The sequence below is a fragment of the Artibeus jamaicensis genome, unplaced genomic scaffold, assembly GCF_021234435.1.
Source record: "Artibeus jamaicensis isolate MK-2021 breed Jamaican fruit bat unplaced genomic scaffold, CSHL_Jam_final scaffold_1283, whole genome shotgun sequence".
Lineage (NCBI taxonomy): Eukaryota > Metazoa > Chordata > Mammalia > Chiroptera > Phyllostomidae > Artibeus > Artibeus jamaicensis.
In genome coordinates, this window is record NW_026522028.1 from 263,550 (window position 1) to 279,009 (window position 15,460).

The 15,460-nt window shown below is 39.8% G+C and overlaps 1 pseudogene; it reads left to right on the forward strand.

Moving 5' to 3' along the window:
- Nucleotides 1-10,738: 10,738 nt before the first annotated feature.
- LOC119035343 (sterile alpha motif domain-containing protein 10-like) lies at nt 10,739-11,342 on the forward strand (annotated as a pseudogene).
- The last annotated feature ends 4,118 nt before the right edge of the window (nt 11,343-15,460 follow it).

Below are 15,460 nucleotides of genomic sequence, written 5' to 3' on the forward strand. Positions count from 1 at the left end.
AAATGCTGGCAATAGAAACTGCCTATAAAGGGTCCATGATGGTGGATTAATTAGATACAAACTTCAAAGCATTTGTGGAAATATGTTTAAAAACTAAAGAAACCTATATTTAAAGAATTAAAAGAAAGCATGATGATAGTGTTTCATTCAATAATGAATATAATTAAAGATATGAAAGTTATTGGAAAGAACAAGTGGAAAACCTGGAGTTGAAAAGCATATTGACCTTAAAAGTTCAATACGGGTGACTATCAATAGCATGGGATGACAAAGAAAGAATCTGACTCCCAACATGGAGTCAGATCAAGGAAAGGGCAGAGTTGTGCAGGCCTCAGGAGCACCATACTCAAGAGCTTGCCAGCCAGTCTCCTAAGATTTCATTCATTCATTCATTCATTCATTCATGTTTTAGCATTAACAAGGAGGAAGACACTGAACATGAAACAGGAAGGTAGTATGCTAGAAACATTGAATACAAAGAATATGAAATAGTTACTGGAGGTGGAACTGGAACTTCTGAGGTAATGGAGTAAAGAGCATGGTGGACCCTGTGCTTAGCAAAACAATTTAACTAGTAAAAATTACAAAACAAAAAACATCTTTTAAAGTCTCTGTAAATTTTCCTAAAACCAGTGGGAGTCTGTGGCCCCTGAGCTACAACCTGGCCCATTTGCCACAAATTTCCAGATCTACCTCCAGGCCACTGCTGCAAAGAATACGGTAGATTCCTCTCACCTTGGCTTCCAGTCTGGAGCTATATATTTTTTAATCACAGGAGAAGTAAGCTGCAGGTTTTCCATATTCTTCCTGTTTCTGAAGTGCAGAACCTCTCTTCTGAGTGAGCGGAAAAGAGGACTGGTCTCCCTTCATATGCCCAGTTCCACCCATACTGTGAAAGCTCTACCTCAGGTACTGCAGGCAATTGTTACCCCCAATTGTATGAGCCCCAGCTCACTAGTAGAGTGGAGGTTTCACACCTGGAGGGCAAGCTGAGAAGATATCACAGGGATTCTTCCCAGGAGTGAAGGCAAGCTGCATGGGCCAAGAACTCCTCAGTTCTACCCGAGGGAATGGATGAATATGATTTGGAATAGTGAGTGGAGAACTCATGTCTCAAGGTGTTGTTAAAAACAACAGAGAGCTTGGTGGACTGGAGATTGTGGTTCTGAGTTAAACAAATTGGCAGAACAGCCAGAAGTTTAACAGTGAAGACCAGAGAATGAGCCATGAAGAATTCTCCTAAGGATCAGTCAGCCTTAAAGTTTGTGAAGGTTGTGCATATAGATTGTGCTGTACCCATTCAGAAGCAATCAGAGCAAGACATGAGGCAGAGCTACACACAAATCCACTAATACAGCACAAAAGTGTTACTGGCATAAGGGATTATAAAAAACTTCTGACAAAACACTGATTTTTCAATGAGCTACTCTAACTCAGGCATGACTTCTAAGAAGAAATGCTTAAAAATAATACTACAGTCATCCTTGGCAGTCTGGAAGACTGTATATATGCTGAAGGCTGAACTCTACCTAGAGTTAGCAGAGAGGTACCATTCAAGCTACTAGTGCCTGGCTGAAAGTAGGACAAAAAATGTTAATTTCTTGAACACAGATAGCAGCCTCTAAGCCATGTAAACATCCCATGGTAAAGAGTAAAAATTCTAATTGGCTAAGAGGGCTTAAGCATAATCTTTGACCAATGAGCACCTTATAACAATACAAGGGAACTCTAGGTAGCCAGACTGAAAAATAAAAACAAAGAGAAAAATAACTCAGAGCTTACACACTGGGGGGGAAATGGGTGAGCCAAGTTATTAAACAAACAAATAAGCAAAAAAAAATGACTGTAATCACCCCCAGATAGAGAACACTATCCAGAGCGGCTACAATGAATTATCTAAAATTTCCAGTTTTCAATAAAAAATTATGAGACATACAAAGAAACAGGAGAGTGTGACCCATATATAGGGGAAAATGCTGGCAATAGAAACTTCCTATAAAGGGTCCATGATGGTGGATTAATTAGATACAAACTTCAAAGCATCTGTGGAAATATGTTTCAAAACTAAAGAAACCAGGACTTCTGCCAAGATGGAGGTGCAGGTGGAAACATCTTGCATCCAAATCTAAAAACACACAACCAAATCTAAAAATAATAAAGTTTTAACAACAATAAATGCAACCAAACCACACAGAAAATCAACAATACGGAGTCCAAAAACAACGAAATGCTCAGCTAAACCGGTAAGAGGGGTGAAGCCAGCAGCGGAGCAGGTTGGCCAAAAAGATCCCTGACTGGGGTGATGCATAGCCAGCCAAAGGCGTGGATCCCACCCAGGTGCGGGCTAGCTTTGGGTGGACACAAGGAAGAGGTGCAGCTGTCTGTCTGTGGTCGGTCCAGCATTTGCGTGCAGATAAACCAGTGAAGAGGTGAGCATTGAGACCGCATGGCACAGGGCAGCAGACTCGCACATTTCCACTCATCTAAACAGGAAGGGGCAAGTGGAGAGGACCACCATTGCTCCCTGTCTGACCCCGCCCCTACATACAGCATCACAAACCAGCAACTGAGTTGTCCCGCCCTGGTGAACACCTAGGGCTCCGCTCCTCATACATAACAGGTGTGAACAGACCAAAACATGGCTCAAGAACAACTCAGAGCCCCAGACCTGATAAATCTAAGTGATGAAGAAATAGCCAAACTTTCAGATGCACAGTACAGAACACTGGCGATCAGGATCCTCACAGAACTGGTTGATTATAGTCACAAATTAGAGGAACATATGAAGGCTAAACTAATTGAAATGAATGGTAATGCACAGGAAACCAATAGTAATGGAAAGGAAACTGGGACTCAAATCAAAGCAGTGGACCAGAAGGAGAATAAAAATGACCAAACAGAAAAGGATGAAGAAACAAGAATTCAAAAAAAATGAGGAGAGGCTTAGGAAACTCCAGGACATCTTTAAACATTCCAACATTCGAATTATAGGGGTACCAGAAGGGGGAAGAGGAACAGTCACTAGTGGAAACCTTATTTGAACAAATAATAAAAGAGAACTTCCCCATTCTGGCAAAGGAAATAGACTTCCAGGAAATCCAGGAAGCTCAGAGAGGCCCAAAGAAGTTGGACCCAACAAGGAACACACCAAGGCACATCATCATTACATTAGCCAAGATTAAAATGAAGGAGAGAATCCTAGAAGCAGCAAGAGATAAGGGGACAGTCACCTACAAAGGAGTTCCCATCAGACTGTCAGCTGATTTCTCAAAAGAGACCTTACAGGCAAGAAGGGGCTGGAAAGAGGTATTCCAAGTCATGAAAACCAAAGACCTATATCCAAGATTGCTCCATCCAGCAAAACTTTCATTTAGAATGGAAGGACAGATAAAGTGCTTCTCAGATAAGACCAAATTCAAGGAGTTCATCATCACTAAGCCCTTATTATATGAAATGTTTAAGGAACTTACTTAAGAAAAAGAAGATAAAAAAGATGAACAGTGAAAGGACAGCAAACTCACAGTTATCAACAACCACACTTAAAACAAAAGCAAATTAAAAGGATAGCTAGATCAGGAGTGGAACCATAGAAATGAAGATCATGTGGAGGGTTAGCAACAGGGGAGTGGGAGAAGGAGAATGGCGGAGAAGATACAGAAAATAAGTAGCATAGACAGTAGATAGAAAATAGATAGGGTGGAGGGTAAGAATAGTAGGGGAAATACAGAATCTAATGAACTTGAGACACATGTTCATGAACTAAAGAGGGGAATGGTGGGGGAGGGGCGTGCAGGGTGGAGGGGAACAGAGGAGGGAATAGAACAAATGTAATGGCATAATCAATAAAAAATAATGAAAAAACCCAAAACTAAAGAAACCTATATTTAAAGAATTAAAAGAAAGCATGATGATAGTGTTTCATTCAATAAAGAATATAATTAAAGATATAGAAGTTATTGGAAAGAACAAGTGGAAAACCTGGAGTTGAAAGGCATAGTAATTGACCTTAAAAGTTCAATAAGGGTGACTATCAGTAGCATGGGATAACAAAGAAAGAACTAAGTATAGTACAGTGAACTAAGGGATAGATTGATGGAGATTATACAATCTGAGGAACATAAAAAATGATTGAAAAAAGTTAAAAAGGAAAGGAGAGAAAATGACAGAAAAATATTTGAAAAATAAGAACTTGGATATAAACTTCAGTCTACAAATCCAAGAAGCACAACCAACTCCAAGTACTATAATGCAAACAGGCGCATCATAGTTAAAACGTTAAAAGTCGAAGAGAGACCTTGGAATGTAGCCAGAGGAAAATAAATAAGTCATTACATTTGAGGAAACCCCATAAGATTAACAAATGGCATCTTATCAGCAGGAAGGAAACTAGGAGGGCCCGACTCTCATCTCTACCACCAAAACCAAAAAAATATCAATAAATAACAACATACTAATGAAATTAGCCCTGACAGAGTTCCAGAGTGAAAGAAGGAGGCTGCAGGAAACATGTACAACACAAAAAACACTCAGGATCGTCTCATAGAAAAATAAAGGAAGCCTTTTTCATGCATTAACGTATTCTCCATTCTGGCAAAACTCAGCATCAAGAGGAATGTCTCTGCTGCAATCATATGTTATGTGGGATGAAGAAAGTGAGAGCACTGTAGTGACATTTGTCAATACTGCAGACACCTGCAGTTTTGCCATTAAGAACCTCTGGAGTTTTCATTGATGATGAGAACAGAAGGCAGAAGAGGTTGGAACCCACATTGCTATGATCCTTCACCCCCAAAAGGTCACCGCTGTGCTCCACCTAGAGAGGGAACCACCATCGCTGTGTCCCCTGAAGAAGGAACTACTGCTGCAAGCATCCCCATCAGAGAAGAAATGAGTGCTGTGTGCTGCCACCTACCAGGGATCAGGGATACCACTGTACTCCTTGCCCTGGATTTAGAGCCAGAGCTGTGCAATGATAACACCCCCATTCCTACTCTACCTCAGAGCCAGAGCCACTGCTAAGTGCCACACTCCCTGAGAATGAGCAACTGCCTCACCCTTACCAGAGAAATAGCTTCTGCCACACATTGCAGAAGGAAGGAAATAATAAAGGCTAGAGCAGCAAGTCAAATAGAGAATACAGAAATAATACAAAAATCAACAAAATTAAGAGTTTTAAAAAATGTGGACTTGACAAACCCTTAGCTAGACTAAGAAAGAAAACTCAAATTAATAAAATTAGAAGTCATAAATCATTACAACATGCTTCAGTAATGAAACAATCACGTGAGACTATTGTAAATAATTAAATGCCAACAAATGGTAAAATATAGAAGACATAGATAACTTCCTAGAAAAATACAATCCGACAAATCTAAATCGAGCACAAATAGAAAGCCTTAAAAGATCAATAACAAATAAGAATGGTAAATCAGTAATCAAAACCCACTAAAAATATAAAATCCTGTACCAGATGGCTTCATAGGGGAATTCTACCAAACTTTTAAAGTAGAATTAATAACAATCCTTCTTAAACCTTTCAAAAAAATGGAAGAAAAAGGAACACTTCCAAACTAATTTTATGAATCCAGCATTATCCTGATACCAAAGCCAGACAAAGACACCTCAAAGAAAAAAGTACAGGCCAATATTCTTGATGACATAGATGCAAAATTTTTCAATAAAATACTAGCTACTCAATAGTTCATTACAAGGGATAATACACCATGATCAAGTGGGATTTATCCCTGGGATAAAAGGATGGTTCAGCATATGCAAATTAATCAATGTACTATACCACATTAAAGTGAAAGAAACCCCCCCACATTATCATCACAAGAGATGCTGAAAAAGCAGTTGACACAGTTCTACAGCCATCTGTGATTAAAACTCTCAACAAAGGACTTCCACCAAGATGGAGGCGTAGGTGGAAACACTTTGCTTCCTCCCACAACCAAATCTAAAAACAATAAAGTTTTAACAACAATAAACGCAACCAAACCACAGAAAATCAAACAATACAGAGTCCAAAAACAACGAACAGCTCAGCTAAACTGGTGAGAAGGGTGAAGCCAGCAGCGGAGTGGTCAGGCAAAAACAATTCCCCAATCCCAGCAGCATGAAAGCTGCCGAGGGTGTGAATCCCAGGTGCAGGGTAGTTACCTGAAGGCTTGGGGCACGCAGATAACCAGTGGTCATACATTTGCTCCCAGATAACCAGTGAAGAGACGTGCATTGAGACAAACTGCGCAGGCCCCGGAGCAGGGCGCAGGGCTGCAGACTCGCACATTTGTGCTCAGATAAACAGGCGGGGGCAAGTGGTGAGGCAGACCGAGTGAGAGAAGAGGACCGCCATGGCTCCCTCTCTGACCCCGCCCCCACACGCAGCATCACAAACCAGCGACCTGGGTGGCCCCGCCCTGGTGAACACCTAAGGCACTTCTCCTCATATGCAACAGGCACAAACAGATCAAAACATGGCTCAAGAACAACTCAGAGCCCCAGAGCCAATAAATCTAAATGATCAAGAAATAGCCAAACTTTCAGATGCACAGTTCAAAACACTGGTGATCAGGATCCTCACAGAACTGGTTGATTATAGTCACAAATTAGAGGAACATATGAAGGCTAAACTAATTGAAATGAATGGTAATGCACAGGAAACCAATAGTAATGGAAAGGAAACTGGGACTCAAATCAAAGCAGTGGACCAGAAGGAGAATAAAAATGACCAAACAGAAAAGGATGAAGAAACAAGAATTCAAAAAAATGAGGAGAGGCTTAGGAAACTCCAGGACATCTTTAAACATTCCAACATTCGAATTATAGGGGTACCAGAAGGGGAAGAGGAACAGTCACTAGTGGAAACCTTATTTGAACAAATAATAAAAGAGAACTTCCCCATTCTGGCAAAGGAAATAGACTTCCAGGAAATCCAGGAAGCTCAGAGAGGCCCAAAGAAGTTGGACCCAACAAGGAACACACCAAGGCACATCATCATTACATTAGCCAAGATTAAAATGAAGGAGAGAATCCTAGAAGCAGCAAGAGATAAGGGGACAGTCACCTACAAAGGAGTTCCCATCAGACTGTCAGCTGATTTCTCAAAAGAGATCTTACAGGCAAGAAGGGGCTGGAAAGAAGCATTCCAAGTCATGAAAACCAAAGACCTATATCCAAGATTGCTCCATCCAGCAAAACTTTCATTTAGAATGGAAGGGCAGATAAAGTGCTTCTCAGATAAGACCAAATTCAAGGAGTTCATGATCACCAAGCCCTTATTATATGAAATGTTTAAGGAACTTACCTAAGAAAAAGAAGATAAAAAAAGATGAACAGTGAAAGGACAGCAAACTCACAGTTATCAACAACCACACCTAAAACAAAAGCAAATTAAGAGGACAGCTAGATCAGGAGTGAACCATAGAAATGAAGATCACATGGAGGGTTAGCAACAGGGGAGTGGGAGAAGGAGAAGGGGGGAGAAGGTACAGAGAATAAGTAGCATAGAGAGTAGATAGAAAATAGATAGGGTGGAGGGTAAGAATAGTAGGGGAAATGTAGACTCTAAAGAACTTGATACTCGTGTTTACGAACTAAAGGGGGGAATGGTGGGGAAGGGGTGTGCAGGGTGGAGGGGAATGAAGGGGGGAAATAGGACAAATATAATGGCATAATCAATAAAATAAAAAAATATTTAAAAAAGAAAAAAATGTAAAACAAAAACAACTCTCAACAAAATAGGTGTAGAAAGGACTTACCTCAATACAATAAAGGCCCTATATGAAAAGCACACAGCTAATACAATAATCAATGGAGGAAAACTCAGACCTTTTCCTCCAAGGTCTGGTACAAAGCGAGGATGCCCACTATTACCATTTCTATTCAATATAGTAGTAGTGGAAGTAAGTCCTAGCCAGAGTAATTAGGTAAGAAGAAATAAAAGGCATCTAAATTTCAAAGGAAGAAATGAAATAACCTTTGTTTGCTGACAGCATGAGTATATACATAGAAAACCCTAAGGAATAAACAAAAGAATCTTAGAACAAATAAATAAATTCAGTAAAGTTGCAGAAAATAAAATTCAATCATATTTCTATAAACTAAGAATGAACTATCTAAAAAGAAAATTAAGGAAACAATTCCATTCACAAGACCAATGAAATAATAAAATACATAAGAATAAGCTTAATTTACAATGTTAAAGGCTTTTACAAAAAATTATAAAACTTTGATGAAGGAAATTTAAGAAGACACATAAATAAAAAGAAATCCTGTGTTCATGTATTGGAACACTTAATATTGTTAAAGTGTCCATATTACCCAAAATATATGCAATACTATTTTCATCATAATTCTAATGACACTTTTACACAAAAATAGAAAAAGAATCCTAATATTCATATGAAACCAAAAAATACTGCAAGTAGCCAAATCAATCTTGAGCAAGAAAAACAAAGCTAGAGGTATCACACTTCCTGATTTCACAATATGAAACTAAGGCATGATATTAGCATAAAGACACACATATAGTGATGGACAAAATTAGGTTGATAATAATAATAATAATAATACAATAATTAACACTATTATTAATAGAAAAGAATATAGAGTGTCTTCAAAAATTATAAATAAAACTACTATATGATCTAGCAATTCCACTTCTGGGAATACATGCAAAGGAATGAAATCAGTACCTTGAAGAGATACGTGCACTCTCATGTTCACTGCAGTGTTGTTCATAATAGTCAAGATACCAACCTGAGTGTACTTTGACAGATTAATGGATAAAAATGTGATATAGGGATATAGATACATAAAATGTGCTATTGATGTGTGATATTTAAAATTCTTTCTTAATTCCTGTACCTTCTACATAAAATAGGAAGGCTAGAGGAGGCTAAAGTCAGAAAAATGCCCTTCCTCTAGGTGGGATAAGGCTCTGGTCAGATCTTTTTTCTTGAGGAGTAGTCCTTTCTAATAAGGAATGCTCTGGGAATATTTTATAATGGTTACTTTTCTGCTCCCCTTCCAGAGTCATGAAAAGATCTTTCTTTAGTCTTCAGTGTGAGAACTTGGTGGGATTCCTGTAGGTAAAACCCAGGAAAGTGGGTAGTGGGGTAAAGGTTAAGACCGTGGTTCCCAGGTGAGTTTGGACTGTCACATAGACTTCAAGAATTTTTCAATATTACAATTTAAGTTTTTCTACAAGTCTATAGCTTTAGTGTCTTCTGCTCCAGGAAAGCAAATCTCAGTTGTTGCTCTCTAAATATCAGTGTGGCAGCAGTTTACACAGTGACCTTAATTCTCTGATGAGTTCAAGAAAAGTCATTAATTTTCATTTCATTTAGCTGTTTTGTAGATTTAAGGACAAGAATGATGAAGTCAAGTTCTTTACATGTTAGAGCTGAAAGTGGAAGTTCTCCTCAAAGTACAAATCTGTATTTGTAGTACCTACCTAGTCATCTCTTCACTTTCACAGATTCACTGAATTAAAAAATTTGTTGAACTTTAACAAGGTCATTTTTGACAAGGCCATTTTAACAAGATCATTTTTTTCTAGCAGATGTCATTTAAATGACATGCATTGCTTCACCTTTAAAAAAGTAATGTATATTCTGAATTACTGTGTAGTCATAGTCAGTAAGGCTGCTGAGTGTCATGCATGTCTAAATAGAAATTCAACTCTCCTGATCTGTCTAGAGAAAAAGCTAAGATGAGGATGGGTGAAGAAGGTGAAAGGATTAAGAAGTACAAATAGGTAGTTACAGAAGAGGTGTAGGAATTTAAAGCACAGTGTAGAGAGTGGAGTAGCCAAAGAATTTATAGACATGACCTATGGACATGGACAATGATGTGGGAACTGCCTGAGCAAGTGGGGGGGTCTGAGTAGAAGGAGGCAAAGGGGGAAAATTGGGACAACTGTAATGGAGTAAACAATAAAATATAATTTAAATTTAAAAAGATAAAGCCAGAAGAACATATTCAACTCTCGCATTTGATAAGAATTAGATGTGAATATTCACCAACTAATGGAGTAAAGAAAAATGGTTCTTGCTTCTGTAGAGTACTTACAGCTCCATAAGCCTGTAATAGTGTGTCTGAAAGAAGAAGAAACTGGTGACCCTTAAGTCACTTGCTCTCATTCTGCTGATGCACTTTAAATATAAATGACACATGAACAAAATCAAAGGGAATGTGGGATCAAGGATGGGAAGTGGGGATGGCTGGGGTAGGGGGGAGGGAAAATGGAGACAACTGTACTTCAACAAGAATTTTAAAAGTTTAAAAATTAAACAGAAAAATACAAATTTGTAGGTGATAGCGTTTTGATGTATTCAATTGCATTTAAAGAATATATTAGCTCAAAATGAAAGTTATCTATATCATATGGATTCTTGAATATTATGACAAAGCATATTAGTGCTCAATGTCACTATGAAATACATTGTATTCCCCCCAAATCCACACAGTGAAGCCCTAACCACCACTGTGACTGCATTTGAAGATAAGCTTTTGTAAGCAAAGTTAAATGAGGTCATAAAGGTGAGGTCCCAATCTGACATGATTGGTAGTCCTATAAGAAGAGGAAGATGGAGTGCATGCCCAGCACTTGGGGCTCAGTGGCAGGTGCCTTTTTGGGCCAACTAGAGCAGGGAAGTATCACATTTTCCCCAATGGCCACATGAGCCACCCCGTACCAGGTAAGGAGTGTGTGTAAGGGCCTGAGACCATGAGCCCCATGTCCACAGAGCTGAGGACCAAGCTGAGCCTCCTATGAGGCCCTGCTAGAGTTGTGCAGGCTGGCTTTAGGGAGTTCCAGGATGTGGACACCACTGTCCACTTCAGCTTCTGCTGGATTCTTCTGGAGCACAGTGTCAGCTGAGTATATCCCCTGACACCCGACTAGGACACCAAACATTAGCCTCACATGGCACAACTCACTCAGCCAGAGGGCAGCTGGCTGGTCAAGCTCCTGCAGCTACCTGGCACAGAGGTTCCCTCAGGGCCAGCTGTACTCTGACCACTGTGGCTATTTCACAAGGATGCCTCATTGGGTGGCCTGATAAGGACAAGGACTGTGGTCTTGTGGGGTCACCAGCATGTGTGCAAGAAGCACTGTCCCCACCTCTACCTCATCTATCTGGAGGGTTACTCCTAGCACACCGTCACTTGCTGGGCACTGCTGCAGGTGAATGCAGAGAAGCTGCAATGGATGATAGGGCTGGTACAGGAGGCACAGCAGCAGGACGGGTTGAGGCATGTGCTGCACTTGCAGGTGCAGCCTGCAGCTGCTCAGCCAAGCTTCCTTTGGAAGTGTGTCCTACTTGTTGCCTGAGGCTTGAACACCAGACCCCAGCACCATGATAGAAGCCTGTAGCAAAGACAAGGTAGAACTGGCCACATGGCCCCTCTCAGACCTTGGGACCAGAATTGCCACCTCCAGCCACCTCTGGTTGTGCTCTCTGGGCTATGGTTGGAACTGAACAATTGTGGGCTACCTGAATGTGGTCCTTCCTCCCAGGACCCGAGCCTAAGCCCAGCCCCTGGTGCTGCTGGCAGCATTAGGGGCAGACACTTGGAGTCAGAGTAAGGTTTGGATGTTCTTCCAGACTCCCAGGGAGTATATATTTATATTCCTTTAACCTATATTGACATCCAGCCCCTATTGCTGGTTGAGTCACAAGTCCTCTGGGCATCCTGTCCTCTCCCACTGTAAGAGGTCTGACTGTCCACCCATTAGTCCAGTTCCATACCCTCATCCAGCACCTAAACAGAGGTGGGATAATCTGCTGAGGCTCCCTCTGCTGTGTACGAGTCCCCTGTCCCTGCCCCAGGCCCAGCAGGCCCAATCCCCCACACAGGTGTTGATCATCAATATCTGCCATGCCAGCACCTTCACTCATAACTTTGTGAGACCTTTGCCACACCTGAATCTATTCATGGAACTGAGGAAAGATGGGTTTGAGGGTGCCTAGGCAATGTGGCACAATAAGGACCCACACCCAGCATCCAGAACAGGGCTCAGCTGTGCCCAGAGTTGGCTTTGGGACAGGAGGTTGGTTATAGTGGATCCCAAGTGGAATGTGGACAACTAGCCTGATGCCCTATCCAAACCCAAATGCCTCCTCATGGGAAGGCCCCTTGTCCTGTCTGGCTGCCCTGTGTGTCCCTGCCCACTTTTTGCCATTGTGTTGTCCTTTCCAGAGGGCCCTTCCCATCTCTGCCCCCTTCTCCCTCTTTTCTCATGCTCGCCTACCCCCACCCAAACTCCTGTCTTATTTTCCTTGTTTCGCATTCACTTTTTTTACATTCTGATAAAAAAAAGACCAGAAATAAACCTGGTTCTCAAGTGCTCCCCCTTCAGAAAAAGAAGAAAGGAAAGGAAAGGAAAGGAAAGGAAAGGAAAGGAAAGGAAAGGAAAGGAAAGGAAAGGAAAGGAAAGGAAAGGAAAGGAAAGGAAAGGAAAGGAAAGGAAAGGAAAGGAAAGGAAAGGAAAGGAAAGGAAAGGAAAGGAAAGGAAAGGAAAGGAAAGGAAAGGAAAGGAAAGGAAAGGAAAGGAAAGGAAAGGAAAGGAAAGGAAAGGAAAGGAAAGGAAAGGAAAAGGAAAAGGAAAAGGGAGAAAGAGAAAAAGAAAAATCTCTATCTCTGTCTACATGCACATACTAAGGAAATGTCGGGGGGGGGGCACAGAGAAAAGGTGGTCACCTGCAGCCCAAGGAGAGAGCTCTCACCAGAAAACAGCTTTGTGGCATTATGACCTTGGATTTTCAGTATCGAGATCTTTGAAAAATAAATTCTTATTGGTTAAGCAACTAGTCTATGGTATTTTGTTATGGCAGCCTGAGCTGACAAACGGAAGTGTATATGACTTTGAAATCCTGTGCAATTCTAGTTCTGCCTCGGACTTTGGTCTCATGTGACAGATACCATGATGAGAAAGGCCAGATGTTATCCAGGTCATTTGAACACATGGATACTTCCTGAATATGTACAAACAATTTTGGTACAGAAATAACAATCTAGTGTCCACAAAATCATAATTCACTGAAAAAGGAAACTTCTCAATACAAATTAGCTTCAAATTCATGTTCCCTTCTTTCATTCCAGTTTGTATCTTTGCAGGATTGAATTTCAATTTATTATGAACACTAGACATTTGAAAAAAATGGGAAACACTTTGAAAAGTGTTTCAAAGTGTTTATCACGGAATACTGCATTCTATCTCCAACCCAGACATTAAGGGGATAAAGTACTTCTGGAACATTGTTCCAATACTCTGAGCCTCAGATTGGTTTAAGATGAAGACTAAAGGCCAGTTATCACATACGCAGAGTAATATAATTGTATGTAATTTGTTTAAATTATATAATATATATACACACAAACTATTATATATATCTACATTCATGTCATATAGTATTCATTACATAACATAGGGTGTGTGTATATATGTATGTATATATGTATATATATGACTGAATAGTGGTATATATATATATATATATATATATATATATATATAGACACAAACATACATATATGGTCCATCCAGAAGGTATCCAGCCATGTCATATGAAAAATAGAGACATTTACTGAAGAAGATATAAGATACAAGAAGCATTGTGCACAGGACAATGAAGCCCCAGTCCCCTTCAAAGTAGGCACCTTGGAACCTCACAGAATTCTCCCAATCGCTATCAGCTGCCCTGCTGTATTTCACTGAATTTCATGGACAATCTGAAATCTCTTCCCTTTTAAAGGTGATTTTCATTTTGGGAAAAGCCAGAAGTTGCACGGCAGCAAATCTGGGCTGTAGGAGGCTGAATCACCTGGGTGACTTGATATTTCACAAAAAACTCTTCATGAGAAGTGATGCATGAATGGGTGCATGGTTGTGATGAAGCTGCCAATCATCAGTTGCCCATAGCTGCGGTCTTTTGCATCATCCCAATAGATTCCATGAAGGAATGTTCAAGCTTCACACAAAATTTCATGCAGATACATTGCTCTACTTGCTCAGTCAGTTTGACTGCGACAGCCACACAATACACATGCTCACACAAAGGTATCTACTGCCCCCAATGACTAGTACAGTGAAGTCATCATTGTTCATGCATGTACATTCCAGTCCACTCCCCTTGGCTGCCAGGTTACAGTAATGTTGCACAAACTGTTCTTGTTATATTAACAATGACTGGACATTTTCCAGGCAGATCTTGTATATTGAGTTGAGTAATGGCTCCCAAGGGTACCCTGGTCTTAATTCCTGGAACCTGTGAATATTAACTTATATGGCAAAAAGAACTTTGCGGATGTTATTAAGTTAAGGATCTTGACATGGTTAGTTTTTCTGAGTCCTAAATGTAATTACAAGTGTTATATAAAAGATAGCCCGTGGGAAATTGGATTGTAGAAGAGAAGAGGTTGTGATGATGGAAACAGAGATTGGAGTGATGCACATTGAAGATGAGAGCAGGGGCCACAAGCCAAATACAGATGGCCACTAAAAGCTGAAAAGGGCAGAGAAATAAATTATACACTAAAGATCTGGAAGGAATCAGCCCTGTGGACATCTTGATTTGACATTGGTCCAATGAAACTGATTTTAGAATTCTGACCTCTAAAACTGTAAGAGAGTAAATATATTTTGTTTAAGCCACTCAGTTTGTGGTAATTTGTTACAAAAGCAATAAAAAATTAGTGTGCATGTGTATGTATGTAACTGATTCTTAAGTATCAGTTCTACACTTCCAAATCTATTTATTTAACAATGTCTGCCATATAATAAGTGTTTGTTAAATGTTAATTCTGCACTTTGACTTTAAATCACACAGATGTATAACCTTGAAAGTGTAGTTATCAGATGGCTTATATTTGAAGTATAGTTTACTACTTACAAGTTTATGAATATTTTGATATAAGAATAGGTAAATTATCATTGTAGACAGTACATATATATTAATATAGTCTTTGAACTTCAATGTACCCAATATTTTCAAAATATCTTCTTTGTCTCTATGTTTATCTTTAACACAAATTTTTTACCAATTTTTTGAAAAAACACTAAAGACATCTTCTTTTATTAATATATTGCTGCAATCTAGGCCATATTTATCCTTTCATATTACAATTAGAAGTCAGATTTTCATTTTCAAGTCTAAATGAAAAATGTGCCAAGCTGTTATGGAAACATAGTACAGTTTATAAATCAAGGTCTTTAACAGATTAAACCTTGGAAGATTAAAATCTGAAGAAAATGTGGAAAGTCATTTCAGGAGTTCAGGGTTTGGGCTTTGGATTTAGAACAAGTTGGTTTCAAATCCTCATTTGTCTACTTCGCCCATTTGTGGCAGATTAAGAACATTACTTAACCTTCTGGGACCTCAGTCACTCTATCCAAAAGTGAGATAATGGCAGCGATTGGTGCTCAAGTTTGCTGTGCCAAACATTTCCATGTGTC